General features: G+C 41.8%; 1 protein-coding gene across 2 annotated transcripts in view; it reads right to left on the bottom strand.

The window, feature by feature from the left end:
* Window positions 1-3548, bottom strand: part of CCDC83 (coiled-coil domain containing 83) — a 45804-nt gene extending 42256 nt beyond the window's left edge. For both annotated transcript variants that reach the window (XM_080816920.1, XM_080816919.1), the window contains exon 1: window positions 3376-3548. The gene's annotated coding sequence lies outside the window, so the exon portion shown is untranslated. The remainder of the gene's footprint in view (window positions 1-3375) is intronic.
* Window positions 3549-13518: the final 9970 nt, after the last annotated feature.

The following is a 13518-nucleotide window of genomic DNA, read 5'->3' as shown; positions in this document are numbered from 1 at the left end:
TCACAAATTAACATAATTATCTTTCAGGAAGTTTTTGCATAGACTATTCCTGACAGAGGGACATCTAATCTGTTTATCAGTAACTGAAACTGTCTAGTCAGCACTGGCTCTGTGAATGGCTTTACCTGACCCTTAATTATAAAATAGGGAAGAGACAAGATCTCTACTCAGACAGATGGGAAGAAAGAAGCATACTCCAGCAGAACTTTAAAAAAATAATGAGCAACTTTAAAAGACTAGCAAGATCGTGCAGGTAATGAAGGCTCCAGAGATCTCTGCCCACAGTTCAACCTTTTCTGCATGTTTTTCCTTTCCCAGCACTGTTGGGGCTTTCAGTAACATACGCCATGGAGGGAGGGCTGGCGAGGAAGCACGGAGGCTATATTTGAAAAACTCAGCTCTTTTCAGAGCCCACCCCGTAATCACTTTCCATCAGAAAATGTTTCAAAGTATATTCTCTGAATGCTTCTCAGTGAAAAGTAAAAAATCTGTTTGGGTAAAATGGCTATATAATGTTGTCTGTTTGGCTATATAATAGCCATCTTCTTCGAATGTACTGTTATCCCATAATGCTTTACTCGGCTTTGCAAAATTACCCAAAAAACAAAGAGTGCATTCTCAGGATCCTGGCTCAATATGTAGAAAGGTCCTAATGACTTTTCTCATGACTTTGTGGAGCCACGAATATCCAGAAGCCTCCTAATGACTCTTTTCAAATTTTGTGGAGGCTGGGAGGATGGCAGTTCTGCCCCGATACCTTTCTGGACATTTGGAATGAATTCTGATGTTTGTTAGCCAATGTTTTTATATAAATGTAGATTAAAATGGAAGATATTTACCTAATAGCATTAGTAATGGCAAAAGTTCTGAATAAGAATCCCTCAGAGGTTGAGAGCAGAGGTTTAGTTAAAAGATCTCTATATGGATGTTGGAAGTCTTGAGGTCTATCTATTCCTGGCTCTGCCATGAACTAGCTATAAATATACAAATCTAATAAATAATAATAATGATGTCTACTATCTCAATATAGTGTTAATTGCAGTATATATTTGAAAACATTCATGGCATTCATCCTCATCAAAACACAACTCCTTTAATACTGAATAACAACTAATCACTTCAACAAACCATCTTTGGGTTTTCAAAAATATATTTTGGCCCATAGGCCAGCATCTCCCATGGATGCAAACTAGATGTTTAATAAATGTCTAATTTGAATGACCTACAAATAATGTGTACTCACTTTCTTTACCAATGGCACTATTTCCTTGCTCATAATATTGTATATACCCTTAATTTAGAAAGTAAATCTTATTTATTTTAAGTAGGCTCTGCACCCAGCATGGAGCCCAGTGTGGGGCTCAAACCCACAACCTTGAAATCAAGACCCAAGCCAAGATCAAGAGTTGGATGCTCAACTGACTGAGCCACCCAGGGGCCCTGAAAGTAAATCACCTTTAAATTCAAATTCTCACTTATGGTAAAACATATTTTTAACAAAATTTTTTAATGTTTTAGAAATACTCTTCAGTATATCATAAAAAACCCTGAATTCATTTAAAGCCTTTTAGTAGTGAGAATATCACCTAAGAGTTAGCATAAAACAAATTCATCCTTGTTTTTTTAATCAATTATGTATATATAGCACAAAACAGTTTTAAGATGTAGAACACAGCCAGTTTGGAGATGTGTTAAACCACTATATATTCAAATTGAGGTATTTAAAAAATATCTGGATAGAGGTGCCTGGTTGGCTCAGTCTCAGGATTGTGAGTTCAAGCTCCATGTTGGGCATGGAGCCCACTTAAAAAAAAAAAGTAATAAAGTTAACTATTATTAATGTACCTTATATTTAAAAAAATAAATAAAAATCTGGATAAATGATGTTTTTGACTTTCACTTGCCTAATTGATGATTTATATTACATTACCGTGTATTTTCTTTACCAACACAAATCCTTTGGTCAGTGGCACATTTCTGAACAGCAGTTCTCAAATTATGCTGGACTCTTACGTTAAAAATCGGTCTATCTTCTGATCCAGAATTGCTCATGACATAGTTTGAAGAGCACTATATGATACTAACTTCTCTAGCAACCAGAACTACATTTCCACCCCCCAACTCCCGGTATCCTTCAAACTTAAAAATGTCACAAAAGAACAGAAACATAATCATGAAAAAAATATTGTAAGGATAAGGGAAATACATGTAGTATTTTCATCCTCTGGTGGTGGAAGAGCACAAAAAGGCTTCTAGCTTCAAAGAACAGTGGTGAATATGAAGGTCGACCGGAACCAGGTCTTGGGGTGGGAGCGGGATTCAAGGAAATCCATGAGCTGTGATCAGACACACAATGATAAATGCCCAATCTTATCACTCTCCTTCTCTGCCTTCACAGAAATATATACGTGTATATATCTTTTTTCTTCAGTGGGACATCTTTCCTCTCCCAACCACTCCTCAGCTCTCTCTTGCCAGCAGAGAATTAATCATGGAGTAAGAAGGGGAGTGAAGAAGCAAGGTACCATACAAATCTAACAAATTAATCAAAGAAAGAAACTAAGTGTCCTCTTCAGAAGGATGTTTGCAGCATCCAGCGCTAGGAGCGGAAGCCAGTCTGCGGACTGCGAGGGTGAGGAAGAGGCCAGAAACAGCACTCAGGGCACTCAGGGAGTACCCAGGCAGGAGGGCTCTGTGCAGGGCCTGAGAAGGATGCAGGATGTGGGAGCCCTCACTTAAAAAGTTCACAAAACTGGGGACTGCGGTGAGAAGAACACTAAGCAGACCGAGACTTGAGTGGTGTCCCAGCTCCTCCACTGGTGAGTTTTATAATCTCGAACAAGCCGCTAACCCCCTCGGACCCTGGGTTCTCTCCCATCTTTCCTGCCTCCTGTCAGGGTTACCAAGAGGACGCTCAAACGCTTTGGGAATACTGTCAAGCCTAAAACCCCATACAAATGGAAGGATTCGTTTCCTGAGTATCTACTGTGTGCTAGAGGCTGTGAGCGCACCGCGAGAGTTACAAATCTGAATCAAATTTAGATCCTGCCCTCCAGGAACAGAAGAGCTAAAACAGAAATAAGCAACGCATCCGGGGGTTCTACTGCAAGGAGGAAAGAGAGATCAGTATTTTGATCAGATCGAAAGATCTCCTTCCCTATCTCCTGCGTGAACAGGGGCGGGCCCATGAGAACCCCTCCTGGCGGTTTCCAACGGTCCAGGAGCAAGACTTGTCGGAGATCGCCAGGAGGGCGCGACCCCAGGCCCATCGGAGCCAGCTCCAGGGCTGGTGGGGGTGGGGCGGAGATGTCAAGTCTTAAGTGTCAGACTGGAAGGAGTCAGGGGCCGAGCGAGGAGTCCTGCCAGTCTCCCTACCTCCCCTTGACGGCTTCCAGATGCGGATGCTCTGCAGTGGATTCGCTAGTAGCGCGCACAGCCGGCCCGCGGACCAGGCCCACCCACACCGCGGCGGCAGCAGCGCCTTCCGTTTCCAAGGCGATGCGCGCGCGAGGGCTTCCCCCTCCCGCCCCCCTGCGCAGACGCTACCCGCGGGCCGGGCGCGCCACCTGGTGGCCGCAAGGGGGAAGAGTCCGGGCGAAGGGCCCGCGCCGCCGCCTTGCGCCGCCGAGACCCGGGCCTCCCGCCTTCTTCCTGAGCGATTTTCACCGCCACGGCTCACCCTGCTGATTGCACAAAACGCACGCCTCCTCCCTGCCTCCCCCAAGTGGCAAACCCGTAGGTATTGAGTTGTGTGGAGACGTGACATCCGGCTCTGCGCTGTGACCGTGAGACACACTTGGATCTGTGTGTCTGTTTCTTCCGTTTAAAGTGAGACATAGAGACTGTTCTGTGGATTTTCGGAAGCTCGCAGGATGGGGGAAAGGGGTGTGTGCGCATGCGCGGGTCCTGCGCCTCTGGGCCCTTCAGCCACCCAGGCTTCGCGTCTCTCTTCTCTGTTTTGTGTAAGAGTTCCTTTGGGTTTGACTCTAAACAGAACTGCAACCCCCTGGACTAAGTGTTTATATGATAACGTCCAGCTCTGAAAGACCCTTGATCCTAGTTTGCTTCTCGCTTTATTTTTTGCTCCTGAACCTCAAGAAAACCAACACAGATTTTGATTCCATCTTTCCCCTTCTTTCTACTTTTTGCCGCTCTGTCCTAATTCGAGGGGATAATATATAACACGCCTACAACCTTTGAAGTTTCCCTTTTTTTCTCCTGCATTTCTCCCTCATTCTCTGCCTCAAGACAATTTCTTACACCTACTTAGGCTAGTAACACCTGAGTCAAACAGTTACGTCTCTGTCGGGGAACGGAAGTGAGGCCCTCGCTTGAACTGCCACTCTTCGTAAGTCACCTGTTTGGCATTCTTGAATTTGATTAAAAAAGAATAGATTATCAGGTTGCCCGGGTGGCTCAGTTGGTTAAGCATCTGCCTTTGGCTCAGGTCATGATCCCAGGGTTCTGGGATGGAGCACCACGTTGGGCTCCTCCTCTGGGAGTCTTCTCCTTCTCCCTCTGTATCGCCACTGCTTGTGCTCTGTGTGTGTGTGTCTTGCAAATAAATAAATAAAATATTTTTAAAATTAAAAAATTAAATATTAAAAATAGATTATCGTATGTTTTCTAATTAGATCTGTGTTATATTAATAAACAAATCGAGAACTTTTTAAAAGAAAGGAATGGAAGCCACTAATACAAATATTAGCTTTTGGTTGAGGGAGTTTTTCTCACCAGTAAAAAGCCATCCAAAAAAAAAAAACAAACCCCAAACCAGTTTGAGATAATTTATGTGTTCTACCTCATTTGAAACTTGCTTTATTCCATCAGTGTTATGTGTTTGTCAAATGCCTACAGTTTGCTGTGATCCACACATCTGATAAAGGATTTTTAGGTATTTAGTCTTTCCTAGAAAAACAACAGTGGGATTGTGGGGTAAAATTATTAAATAGACTACAGATGCAGGAGGGGGGAAAAAAGCTACCAACAAAAATTTTTAAGTGTGGGGATTATTTCTGTTAAATGGAAAAACAATTTTGTGATTATTCAGCACTTTGAAATCATTCCCAAATCATTTTCTATAAATCTTAGTCCTGCTTCTCTTATGAGGGCCTGGGCCCTGGGTCAAAAATGTACTTTTACCCTATCATTTGTCTCCCTTGCAGTTTTTCTTAAGGTATTTGCCAGTTGGTGGTTAAACAGTGAAGCCAGATAAGCATTTGCCAGGTTTCCGCATTTGACTTTGATTTTCTGTTAGCCTTGCCATGTTGAGTGATGTAGAAATGCAAGCAGGAGAGGGGCGCCTGGGTGGCTCAGTCAGTTAAGATTCTGACTCTTGATTTTGTCTTGGGTCATGATCTCAGGGTCGTGAGATCCAGCCCAGCCCAGGCTCCACTCTGGGCGTGGAACCTACTTAAGATTTCTCTCTTCCTCTCCCTCTGCCCATCCCTGCCACCCACCCCCCATGCCCAAGAAATGCAGATAGAAGAATTTCTGTGGTAGAAAAAGCTAAATATAGTTGTCTGATTTGGCAAAATGCCAAATAACCTGTTTGGTATGCACACTCAACATTTTATATTTTTTTTCAAAATTTTCATCTGTTTTCGTTGAGGATCACTATTTCTGCAGACAGACCCTAAAGCAGTCAACTAAATGTAATAATATTAAATCTCAATAATTTTTAGAGACCTGAGCTAGTGATTAACCAGTTGACTTCATAAACCACTTCAAATTTCTAGTAAATCAGAAAGTTTACTGACAACAAAGTTGTTTTGAGGAACAGAAAAGCCCTGCTATGACTTCTTATCCAAAAACTTCATTCCTAACGAATAGGAAACAGTTAAATAGGTGTTTTGGGGGAGAAAAAAAAAAGCATGAAGTAAAATATTCTCTTGAGAGGGACAGTTTACATTACCTTTAGGCAGATGCTGTGACAGACTCATAGAGGGAATTCTGTTTTGATCTAACATCCATTGGCATGTTTCAATATTATAAAATGGGATTGTTTCCCACTTTATTTTTAAGGGCTACAACTTTTTCTTTTAGGCTGGAGACACGGCTCTGCTGTCTAGCCCATCTCTCCATCTCTTGAAACCAAGTTTAACTTGAATGACCAGAACTCTGGCAAAAAGAGATCACATCACTTTTCCCCCCACATATCTCCTCCTCCTCCTAATTTTTGAAATTACTTTTATGATCTCTTTGTTCTCCCTGAGGGAGAGGAGCCCAGAATGGTAACTGGAAGCAGAGTGTCATCTCCCAGAAGCCCGAGCCAGCACATAAGGACTGTGCCTGAGGGCGTTAGTATCTGACATCATGGGAGCAGTTCAACGCCAGGAGTTGCTACATGCTTTTGGCTGTTTTAAAATATGACTACATAAGAGAAACATACAGATCAATAGAATGTGACAAAAACATCCAGAAATAGATATGTAAAAACATACATACTTATATATTTATGTATATTTGACTGTCATATTTTATTTTATATGTATACACACAAACATATATGGAGGATTTCTTCAGACAGAAGTGCCAAGATAAATAAATGAGGAAAGGATACTATTTTCAATCAATGTTACTGTAACTATTGCATATGCCTTGCAAAAATGAACCTTGACCTGATTATACACCTATAAAAAATTGACTCAAAGTTAATCATAGATCTGAACATAAAAGCTAAAACTATAAAACTTCTAGAGTAAAACATAAGGGAAAATCATCACGATCTTGGGTAGGCAAAGATTTTTTTTTTAATAGGACACCAAGAGCATGAATTTTTTAAAAAAGAAAATAATAGTTTGAACTTCATAAAAATCAAAAACTTCTGCTCTTTAGTTAGTTTTAAGAAGATAAAAGGCAAGCCATAGTCTGGGGGGAAATATTTCAATATTTCAATTAGTATCCATAATTTATAAACAAATAAATCTCAATCATGAGAAAATAAAACAACCAATTACAAATGCCCAAAGATTTAATAGACACCCCACAAAAGAAGACATATTAGTGGCCAATTGGTACATGAAAATACGCTCAACACCATTAGTCATCAGGGAAATGCAAATTAAGGCCCCAAGGAGTACCACTACACACCCATTAGAGGGGCTAAGCTTAAAAAGACTGACAATACCATGTGTTAGCAAGAGTGGGGAGCAACGAGGACTTTCCTATATTGTTGCTGGGAAAGTAAGATGGCACAACCATTTTGGAAAACGATTGAGTGGTCTATTATAAAGTTAAACATATATCTCTTGTATGACCAACTCAGCAACCCCACTCCTAGATATTTGTTCAAGAGAGGTGAAAATGACTGTTCATAGACTCTTTATCATAATAATCTAACCCTGGAAACAACCCAGATGTCCATCAACAGCTGCCTGCTATAGCCATACAGTAACAACTATTTAGCAATAAAAAAGAAATGAACTATTAACACATGGAACAAACAACATGACGGGTCTCAAAAGAATTTAGCTAACTGAAAAAGGTAAATGTGAAAAGCTATATACAGTATCATATAAAATTCTAGAAGAGCCCAAAAGCAGATTAGTGGTTGCCAAGCACTGAGAGGGAAAGGTGAGGGGCCTGACTGTAAGGAGGCAGAAGAAACTTTGGGATGAACGAAATGCTCTATAACTTCATGGCGGTAGTGGTTTTAAGGTATAGGCATTTGTTAAAACTTGCCGAAGTACATACTTAAATGGGTGCATTTTATTGCATGCAAATACCTTAATAATTAGTTGAGTTTTTTAAAAAATAACTACGAATTCTTTGATACCCCTCCCATCAAGAGGTGGGGTCTCTCTTTCCTCCTCTTGAGTCTAGGTGGTCTTATGATTCTTTCAACCAAGAGAGTAGAGCAGAAATGACTGTACGTTGTTTCCAAGGCTAGGTCATTAAAGAGTCATGCAGCTTCTTCCGGGTTTTTTGGGGATACGTGTTCTGAGGGAAGCCAGCTTCCATGTAAAAAGTCTGTCTGCTTTGAGATAGCCATGCTGGAGAGGCCAAATGTAGGCCCTATGGTCATCTGTTCCAGCTAAGCCTACCTTCTAGCCCCAAAAGTGCCTGCCATGTGAGTGAAGCTATCTTGGATCTGCCCAACAAGCCCACCCATCAGCTGAGTATTGTTGAGTTGATGCCACAAGGAACAAGAGATTGTTAATTACTACCCTGCAGAATCTGGAATATGGTTGTTTAAAGCCACTAAGTTTTGATAGTGTATTAGTTATCCATTACTATATAACAAATCACTCCAAAATTTAGTGATTCAAGACAATAGCAATCACTGACTGTCTCACAGAATCTATGGATCAGGAAGTTTGGGAGCAAGTTGATTGGGAAGTTCTAACTTGGGGTATCTCCTGAGGTCAGATGTTGGGCAGATTCTCTCTCTGCCTGAAGGAACTTTCAGTATAGAGGGAGTGAGGAGCAGACAAGTTAGTAGGCAGTCACAACACAGTTGGATAACCCATAGAATAGGGGCAAAAACTGCTGGGAAGGGAAAACCTAACCCAATCTTGAGGGTCAGGGAAAGATTCCTAGAAGAACTGAGGTCTGAATTGCAACTTGACAATGAGTAGGCATTGGTCAGTTTGAAGCGTTGAAAGGGGCTGGAACAGAGGGATGGGCATGGACAAAGGCCTACAGGTAAAAATGAAAATGATGAGTTTCTTGTGGAGCTGAAAGAAATTTACTAATGTTTACAGAACTGGGTCGCAGAGAGAGGAGAAGAGGAAACCAGTAGGCTAGAGAGAAACGAGCAGGGACAGATCATGATGGGTCTTCTGAATCATCTTTCATGACAAAAATTCACTCTGGCTACAGTATGGAGGGGTTGGGAGAGGTCCAGGTGGGGACAGGGTCCAGAATGAACTCCACTGATCACAGTTTCCATCTTCTTCTGCCTAAGGGCTTCTCACATAGGTTTAGTTTCTGTCCAGGAAATATGTCATCACCTCTGCCTTTTGCAAGATTGCAATGGTTGGCAAAATGAATGACTTCATCTCCCTGGCTCAAGTTATCAGCTTGCCCAATCTCTGGAACGTTCTATGACTCAGGTGAGATGTCCACCCCCACACCAGGAAGTAGTCTGTGAAACTCTGCCTCCAACAAACATATTAAAGAATTAGAACATAGGGAGTGGAGGAGTCAAGATGGCGGAGAAGTAGCAGGCTGAGACGACATCGGGTAGCAGGAGATCAGCTAGATAGCTTATCTAACCATTGTGAACACCTATAAATCCAACGGGAAATCGAAGAGAAGAAGAGCAACAATCCCAGAAACAGAAAATCGATCACTTTCTGAAAGGTAGGACCTGCGGAGAAGTGAATCCAAAGCGACGGGAAGATAGACCCCGGGGGGAGGGGCCGGCACCCGGCAAGCGGCGGAGCGACGGAGCACAAAACCGGGACTTTTAAAAGTCGGCTCCACTGGGAGACATCGCTCCAGAGGCTAAACTGGGGGGAAACCCAGGCGGGGTCAGCATAACCCCAGGACCCGCGGGGTCACAGAAGGACTGGGGGTGTCTGAGTGCCGCAGAGCTCGCAGGTATTAGAGTGGGGAAGCCGGCTATAGCGATAAAGCCGAGGAGTGAGCTCTAAGCCCGGGGTTACCTTGTGCCGGTCGCAGGCTGGGTGGACTCGGAGCGCGGCCGGAGGCCGCGGAGACAAAAGCGACCCGGCGCTTTTCTCCAGCTCCAACAATTGACTGCTTTCCTCGAGGCGCGACCGCAAGCCAGGGAGGCGGGGCTATTGGGCGCTTTGCTCTGAGAGCGCACTGAGGAGCGGAACCCCAAGCTCTCGGCTCCTTCGGGCCGAGAGATTGGGAGGCCGCCATCTTCATTCCCGTCCTCCGGAACTCTACGGAAAGCGCTCAGGGAACAAAAGCTCCCGAAAGCGAACCCGAGCGGATTACTTAGCCCGGCCCCTGGCAAGGGCGGTGCAATTCCGCCTGCGGCAAAGACACTTGAGAATCACTACAACAGGCCCCTCCCCCAGAAGATCAACAAGAAACCATCCAAAACCAACTTCAGTCACCAAGAACAGCAGAATTCCACAGCAGGAGAAAGCAAATCCTACCTGGACAAAATGACAAGGCGGAAAAACTCACCTCAAAAAAAAGAACAAGAGGCCGTACCGAAGGCTGGAGAACTAATCAATACAGACATAGGTAGCATGACAGATCTAGAGTTCAGAATGACAATTCTCAAGGTTCTAGCCGGGCTCGAAAAAGGCATAGAAGATATTAGAGAAACCCTCTCCGGAGAGATAAAAGCCCTTTCTGGAGAAATAAAAGAACTAAAATCTAACCAAGTTGAAATCAAAAAAGCTATTCATGAGGTGCAATCAAAAATGGAAGCTCTCACTGCCAGGATAAATGAGGCAGAAGAAAGAATTAGTGACATAGAAGACCAAATGACAGAGAATAAAGAAGCTGAGCAAAAGAGAGACAAACAACTACTGGAACACGAGGAGAGGATTCGAGAGATAAGTGACACCATAAGACGACACAACATTAGAATAATTGGGATTCCAGAAGAAGAAGAAAGAGAGAGGGGAGCAGAAGGTATATTGGAGACAATTATTGGAGAGAATTTCCCTAATATGGCAAAGGGAACAAACATCAAAATCCAGGAGATGCTAAGAACGCCCCTCAAAATCAATAAAAATAGGTCCACACCTCGTCACCTGATAGTAAAATTTACAAGTCTTAGCGACAAAGAGAAAATCCTGAAAGCAGCCCGGGAAAAGAAGTCTGTAACATACAAGGGTAAAAACATTAGATTGGCAGCGGACCTATCCACAGAGACCTGGCAGGCCAGAAAGAACTGGCATGATATATTCAGAGCACTAAACGAGAAAAACATGCAGCCAAGAATACTATATCCGGCTAGGCTATCATTGAAAATAGAAGGAGAGATAAAGAGCTTCCAGGACAAACAAAAGCTGAAAGAATTTGCAAACACCAAACCAGCTCTACAGGAAATATTGAAAGGGGTCCTCTAAGCAAAGAGAGACCCTAAAAGTAGTAGATCAGAAAGAAACAGAAACAATATACAGTAACAATCATCTTACAGGCAATACAATGGCACTAAATTCATATCTCTCAATAGTTACCCTGAATGTTAATGGGCTAAATGCCCCAATCAAAAGACACAGGGTATCAGAATGGATAAAAAAACAAAACCCATCAATATGCTGCCTACAAGAAACTCATTTTAGACCCGAAGACACCTCCAGATTTAAAGTGAGGGGGTGGAAAACAATGTACCATGCTAATGGACATCAGAAGAAAGCTGGGGTGGCAATCCTTATATCAGATCAATTAGATTTTAAGCCAAAGACTATAATAAGAGATGAGGAAGGACACTATATCATACTCAAAGGGTCTGTCCAACAAGAAGATCTAACAATCTTAAATATCTATGCCCCTAACATGGGAGCAGCCAACTATATAAACCAATTACTAACAAAATCAAAGAAATACATCGACAGTAATACAATAATAGCAGGGGACTTTAACACTCCCCTCACTGAAATGGACAGATCATCTAAGCAAAAGATCAACAAGGAAATAAAGGCCTTAAATGACACACTGGACCAGATGGACATCACAGATATATTCAGAACATTCCATCCCAAAGCAACAGAATATACATTCTTCTCTAGTGCACATGGAACATTCTCCAGAATAGACCACATCCTGGGTCATAAATCAGGTCTCAATCGGTACCAAAAGATCGAGATCATTCCCTGCATATTTTCAGACCACAATGCTCTGAAGCTCGAACTCAATCACAAGAGGAAATTTGGAAAGAACGCAAATACATGGAGACTAAACAGCATCCTTCTAAAAAATGAATGGGTCAACCAGGAAATTAAAGAAGAATTGAAAAAATTCATGGAAACAAATGATAATGAAAACACAACAGTTCAAAATCTGTGGGACACAACAAAGGCAGTCCTGAGAGGAAAATATATAGCAGTGCAAGCCTTTCTCAAGAAACAAGAAAGGTCTCAAATACACAACCTAACCCTACACCTAAAGGAGCTGGAGAGAGAACAACAAAGAAAGCCTAAACCCAGCAGGAGAAGAGAAATCATAAAGATCAGAGCAGAAATCAATGAAATAGAAACTAAAAAAACAATAGAACAAATCAACAAAACTAGGAGCTGGTTCTTTGAAAGAATTAATAAGATTGATAAGCCCCTGGCCAGACTTATCAAAAAGAAAAGAGAAAGGACGCAAATAAATAAAATCATGAATGAAAGAGGAGAGATCACAACCAACACCAAAGAAATACAAACAATTATAAGAACATACTACGAGCAACTCTATGGCAACAAATTTGACAACCTGGAAGAAATGGATACATTTCTAGAGATGTATAAACTACCACAACTGAACCAGGAAGAAATAGATAACCTGAACAGACCCATAACCAGTAAGGAGATTGAAACAGTCATCAAAAATCTCCAAACAAACAAAAGTCCAGGACCAGACGGCTTCCCAGGGGAATTCTACCAAACATTTAAAGAAGAATTAATTCCTATTCTCCTGAAACTGTTCCAAAAAATAGAAATGGAAGGAAAACTTCCAAACTCATTCTATGAGGCCAGCATCACCTTGATCCCAAAACCAGACAAGGATCCCACCAAAAAAGAGAATTACAGACCAATATCCTTGATGAACACAGATGCGAAAATTCTCACCAAAATACTGGCCAATAGGATCCAACAGTACATTAAAAGGATTATTCACCACGACCAAGTGGGATTTATTCCAGGGCTGCAAGGTTGGTTCAACATCCGCAAATCCATCAATGTGATACAATACATTAATAAAAGAAAGAGTAAGAACCATATGATACTCTCAATAGATGCTGAAAAAGCGTTTGACAAAGTGCAGCATCCCTTCCTGATTAAAACTCTTCAAAGTGTAGGGATAGAAGGCACATACCTCAACATTATCAAAGCCATCTATGAAAAACCCACCGCAAATATCATTCTCAATGGAGAAAAACTGAAAGCTTTTCCGCTAAGGTCAGGAACACGGCAGGGATGTCCGTTATCACCACTGCTGTTCAATATAGTACTAGAAGTCCTAGCCTCAGCAATCAGACAACAAAAAGAAATTAAAGGCATCCAAATCGGCAAAGAAGAAGTCAAACTATCACTCTTTGCAGATGATATGATACTATATGTGGAAAACCCAAAAGGCTCCACTCCAAAACTGCTAGAACTTATACAGGAATTCAGTAAAGTGTCAGGATATAAAGTCAATGCACAGAAATCAGTCGCATTTCTTTACACTAACAACAAGACAGAAGAAAGAGAAATTGAGGAGTCAGTCCCATTTACAATCGTACCCAAAACCATAAGATACCTAGGAATAAATCTAACCAAAGAGGCAAAGAATCTATACTCAGAAAACTATAAAGTACTCATGAAAGAAATTGAGGAAGACACAAAGAAATGGAAAAATATTCCATGCTCATGGATTGGAAGAACAAATATTGTG

This window comes from Martes martes (assembly GCF_963455335.1).
Source record: "Martes martes genome assembly, chromosome: 10".
Lineage (NCBI taxonomy): Eukaryota > Metazoa > Chordata > Mammalia > Carnivora > Mustelidae > Martes > Martes martes.
Note: the sequence above shows the minus strand (reverse complement) of the source record. Positions and strands in the feature narration are given on the sequence as shown.